This window comes from Somniosus microcephalus, unplaced genomic scaffold, assembly GCF_052327205.1.
Source record: "Somniosus microcephalus isolate GS21.2 unplaced genomic scaffold, FLI_Smic_1.0 unresolved_chr5, whole genome shotgun sequence".
NCBI classification, from domain to species: domain Eukaryota; kingdom Metazoa; phylum Chordata; class Chondrichthyes; order Squaliformes; family Somniosidae; genus Somniosus; species Somniosus microcephalus.
In genome coordinates, this window is record NW_028225183.1 from 56,791,305 (window position 1) to 56,798,106 (window position 6,802).

The window sequence follows — 6,802 nt, forward strand, 5'->3', positions numbered from 1 at the left end:
CGCCAGCACACTTCGAAAACCTCCAAAACAGTCCCATACACTCCAAAACACTCGAATACACTCCGAAGCCCTCTAAAACACTCCAAACGACTCGCAACAAAACAGTCACTCCCAAACACTCCAAACCACTCCAAAACACGACATAACTCAAAAACACACCAGAACACTCCAAAACACACCAAAATACTGGCTACTAAGCAGTCACTCTAAACCACTCCTTAACTCAACAGCACACCAAAACTATCGAAAACACACAAAAAGAGTCCAAAGTACTCTCAAACACTCCAAAACAGTCACATACAGTCCGAAACCCTCTAAAACACTCCAGAACACGCGGTTCAAAACAATCCCTCCCAAACACAGCAATCCACTCCAAAGCACTTCAATACACGACATAACTCAAAAACAAACCAAAACACTCCACAACACTCCAAAGCAGTCCAAAACACACCAAAACACCACAACACTCAAGAAATACAAAACACTTCAAAAAACACCAAAAAACACTACAAAAAACACTCCAAAAAAACTCCAAAAAGCACTCCAAAAAACACTCCAAAGAACACTCCAAAAAAATCCAAAGACATTGCAAAAAACACTCCCATAAACAGTCCGAAATAACACTCCAAAAAACACTCCAAAAACACTCCATAAAACACTCCAAAACAAATCCAAAAAACACTGCAAAAAACATGACAAAAACCAGTCCAACGAAACACACTCCAAAAAACACTCCAAAACACTCCAAAAAAGACTCAATCCAAATCACTCTAATACACTAAAAAAACACTCCACAACACGCCAGCACAATGCCAAAACCTCCAAAACAGTCCCATACACTCCAAAACACTCGAACACACTCCGAAGCCATCTAAAACACTCCAAACCACTCACAGCAAAACAGTCACTCCCAAACACTCCAAACCACTCCAAAACACTCCAAAACACGACATAACTGAAAAACACAACAGAACACTCCAAAACAGTCCAAAACACAGCAAATCACCACAGCACTCCAAAACATTACAAAACACACCAATACACTCCCAAACACTCCAAAACACTCCCAAGCACTCCGATACGCTACAAAACAGTCCAAAACACTCCAATATACTCCAAAACACTCGCTTCTAATCACTCAATCCATAACACTCTAATACACTACAAAACACTCCACAACACGCCAGCACACTTCGAAAACCTCCAAAACAGTCCCATACACTCCAAAACAATCGAATACACTCCGAAGCCCTCTAAAACACTCCAAACCACTCGCAACAAAACAGTCACTCCCAAACACTCCAAACCACTCCAAAACACGACATAACTCAAAAACACACCAGAACACTCCAAAACACACCAAAATACTGGCTACTAAGCAGTCACTCTAAACCACTCCTTAACTCAACAGCACACCAAAACTATCGAAAACACACAAAAAGAGTCCAAAGCACTCTCAAACACTCCAAAACAGTCACATACAGTCCGAAACCCTCTAAAACACTCCAAAACATTCGGTTCAAAGCAGTCACTCCCAAACACTCCAATCCACTCCAAAACACTTCAATACACGACATAACTCAAAAACAAACCAAAAGACTCCACAACACTCCAAAACAGTCCAAAACACACCAAAACACCACAACACTCAAGAAATACAAAACACTCCAAAAAACACTCCAAAAAAACACCAAAAAACACTCCAAAAACACTCCAAAACACACTCCAAAAAACACTCCAAAACACTACAAAAAACACAATCCAAATCACTCTAATACACTAAAAAACACTCCACAACACGCCAGCACAATGCCAAAACCTCCAAAACAGTCCCATACACTCCAAAACACTCGAACACACTCCGAAGCCATCTAAAACACTCCAAACCACTCACAGCAAAACAGTCACTCCCAAACACTCCAAACAATTCCAAAACACTCCAAAACACGACATAACTGAAAAACACAACAGAACACTCCAAAACAGTCCAAAACACAGCAAATCACCACAGCACTCCAAAACATTACAAAACACACCAATACATTCCAAACACTCCAAAACACTCGCAAGCACTCCGATACTCTACAAACAGTCCAAAACACTCCAATATACTCCAAAACACTCGCTTCTAATCACTCAATCCATAACACTCTAATACACTACAAAACACTCCACAACACGCCAGCACACTTCGAAAACCTCCAAAACAGTCCCATACACTCCAAAACACTCGAATACACTCCGAAGCCCTCTAAAACACTTCAAACGACTCGCAACAAAACAGTCACTCCCAAACACTCCAAACCACTCCAAAACACGACATAACTCAAAAACACACCAGAACACTCCAAAACACACCAAAATACTGGCTACTAAGCAGTCACTCTAAACCACTCCTTAACTCAACAGCACACCAAAACTATCGAAAACACACAAAAAGAGTCCAAAGTACTCTCAAACACTCCAAAACAGTCACATACAGTCCGAAACCCTCTAAAACACTCCAAAACACGCGGTTCAAAACAATCACTCCCAAACACAGCAATCCACTCCAAAGCACTTCAATACACGACATAACTCAAAAACAAACCAAAACACTCCACAACACTCCAAAGCAGTCCAAAACACACCAAAACACCACAACACTCAAGAAATACAAAACACTTCAAAAAACACCAAAAAACACTACAAAAAACACTCCAAAAAAACTCCAAAACACACTCCAAAAAACACTCCAAAACACTACAAAAAACACAATCCAAATCACTCTAATACACTAAAAAACACTCCACAACACGCCAGCACAATGCCAAAACCTCCAAAACAGTCCCATACACTCCAAAACACTCGAACACACTCCGAAACCCTCTAAAACACTCCAAAACACGCGGTTCAAAACAATCACTCCCAAACACAGCAATCCACTCCAAAGCACTTCAATACACGACATAACTCAAAAACAAACCAAAACACTCCACAACACTCCAAAGCAGTCCAAAACACACCAAAACACCACAACACTCAAGAAATACAAAACACTTCAAAAAACACCAAAAAACACTACAAAAAACACTCCAAAAAAACTCCAAAACACACTCCCAAACACTCCAAAACACTCCCAAGCACTCCGATACGCTACAAAACAGTCCAAAACACTCCAATATACTCCAAAACACTCGCTTCTAATCACTCAATCCATAACACTCTAATACACTACAAAACACTCCACAACACGCCAGCACACTTCGAAAACCTCCAAAACAGTCCCATACACTCCAAAACAATCGAATACACTCCGAAGCCCTCTAAAACACTCCAAACCACTCGCAACAAAACAGTCACTCCCAAACACTCCAAACCACTCCAAAACACGACATAACTCAAAAACACACCAGAACACTCCAAAACACACCAAAATACTGGCTACTAAGCAGTCACTCTAAACCACTCCTTAACTCAACAGCACACCAAAACTATCGAAAACACACAAAAGAGTCCAAAGCACTCTCAAACACTCCAAAACAGTCACATACAGTCCGAAACCCTCTAAAACACTCCAAAACATTCGGTTCAAAACAGTCACTCCCAAACACTCCAATCCACTCCAAAACACTTCAATACACGACATAACTCAAAAACAAACCAAAAGACTCCACAACACTCCAAAACAGTCCAAAACACACCAAAACACCACAACACTCAAGAAATACAAAACACTCCAAAAAACACTCCAAAAAAACACCAAAAAACACTCCAAAAACACTCCAAAACACACTCCAAAAAACACTCCAAAACACTACAAAAAACACAATCCAAATCACTCTAATACACTAAAAAACACTCCACAACACGCCAGCACAATGCCAAAACCTCCAAAACAGTCCCATACACTCCAAAACACTCGAACACACTCCGAAGCCATCTAAAACACTCCAAACCACTCACAGCAAAACAGTCACTCCCAAACACTCCAAACAATTCCAAAAAACTCCAAAACACGACATAACTGAAAAACACAACAGAACACTCCAAAACAGTCCAAAACACAGCAAATCACCACAGCACTCCAAAACATTACAAAACACACCAATACATTCCCAAACACTCCAAAACACTCGCAAGCACTCCGATACTCTACAAACAGTCCAAAACACTCCAATATACTCCAAAACACTCGCTTCTAATCACTCAATCCATAACACTCTAATACACTACAAAACACTCCACAACACGCCAGCACACTTCGAAAACCTCCAAAACAGTCCCATACACTCCAAAACACTCGAGTACACTCCGAAGCCCTCTAAAACACTCCAAACGACTCGCAACAAAACAGTCACTCCCAAACACTCCAAACCACTCCAAAACACGACATAACTCAAAAACACACCAGAACACTCCAAAACACACCAAAATACTGGCTACTAAGCAGTCACTCTAACCACTCCTTAACTCAACAGCACACCAAAACTATCGAAAACACACAAAAAGAGTCCAAAGTACTCTCAAACACTCCAAAACAGTCACATACAGTCCGAAACCCTCTAAAACACTCCAAAACACGCGGTTCAAAACAATCACTCCCAAACACAGCAATCCACTCCAAAGCACTTCAATACACGACATAACTCAAAAACAAACCAAAACACTCCACAACACTCCAAAGCAGTCCAAAACACACCAAAACACCACAACACTCAAGAAATACAAAACACTTCAAAAAACACCAAAAAACACTACAAAAAACACTCCAAAAAAACTCCAAAAAGCACTCCAAAAAACACTCCAAAGAACACTCCAAAAAAATCCAAAGACATTGCAAAAAACACTCCCATAAACAGTCCAAAATAACACTCCAAAAAACACTCCAAAAACACTCCATAAAACACTCCAAAACAAATCCAAAAAACACTGCAAAAAACATGACAAAAACCAGTCCAACGAAACACACTCCAAAAAACACTCCAAAACACTACAAAAAACACAATCCAAATCACTCTAATACACTAAAAAACACTCCACAACACGCCAGCACAATGCCAAAACCTCCAAAACAGTCCCATACACTCCAAAACACTCGAACACACTCCGAAGCCATCTAAAACACTCCAAACCACTCACAGCAAAACAGTCACTCCCAAACACTCCAAACAATTCCAAAACACTCCAAAACACGACATAACTGAAAAACACAACAGAACACTCCAAAACAGTCCAAAACACAGCAAATCACCACAGCACTCCAAAACACACCAATACATTCCCAAACACTCCAAAACACTCGCAAGCACTCCGATACTCTACAAACAGTCCAAAACACTCCAATATACTCCAAAACACTCGCTTCTAATCACTCAATCCATAACACTCTAATACACTACAAAACACTCCACAACACGCCAGCACACTTCGAAAACCTCCAAAACAGTCCCATACACTCCAAAACACTCGAATACACTCCGAAGCCCTCTAAAACACTCCAAACGACTCGCAACAAAACAGTCACTCCCAAACACTCCAAACCACTCCAAAACACGACATAACTCAAAAACACACCAGAACACTCCAAAACACACCAAAATACTGGCTACTAAGCAGTCACTCTAAACCACTCCTTAACTCAACAGCACACCAAAACTATCGAAAACACACAAAAAGAGTCCAAAGTACTCTCAAACACTCCAAAACAGTCACATACAGTCCGAAACCCTCTAAAACACTCCAAAACACGCGGTTCAAAACAATCACTCCCAAACACAGCAATCCACTCCAAAGCACTTCAATACACGACATAACTCAAAAACAAACCAAAACACTCCACAACACTCCAAAACAGTCCAAAACACACCAAAACACCACAACACTCAAGAAATACAAAACACTTCAAAAAACACCAAAAAACACTACAAAAAACACTCCAAAAAAACTCCAAAAAGCACTCCAAAAAACACTCCAAAGAACACTCCAAAAAAATCCAAAGGCATTGCAAAAAACACTCCCATAAACAGTCCAAAATAACACACTCCAAAAAACACTCCAAAAACACTCCATAAAACACTCCAAAACAAATCCAAAAAACACTGCAAAAAACATGACAAAAACCAGTCCAACGAAACACACTCCAAAAAACACTCCAAAACACTCCAAAAAAGACTCAATCCAAATCACTCTAATACACTAAAAAACACTCCACAACACGCCAGCACAATGCCAAAACCTCCAAAACAGTCCCATACACTCCAAAACACTCGAACACACTCCGAAGCCATCTAAAACACTCCAAACCACTCACAGCAAAACAGTCACTCCCAAACACTCCAAACCACTCCAAAACACGACATAACTGAAAAACACAACAGAACACTCCAAAACAGTCCAAAACACAGCAAATCACCACAGCACTCCAAAACATTACAAAACAGACCAATACACTCCCAAACACTCCAAAACACTCCCAAGCGCTCCGATACTCTACAAAACAGTCCAAAACACTCCAATATACTCCAAAACACTCGCTTCTAATCACTCAATCCATAACACTCTAATACACTATAAAACACTCCACAACACGCCAGGACACTTCGAAAACCTCCAAAACAGTCCCATACACTCCAAAACACTCGAATACACTCCGAAGCCCTCTAAAACACTCCAAACCACTCGCAACAAAACAGTCACTCCCAAACACTCCAAACCACTCCAAAACACGACATAACTCAAAAACACATCAGAACACTCCAAAACACACCAAAATACTGGCTACTAAGCAGTCACTCTAAACCACTCCTTAACTCAACAGCAC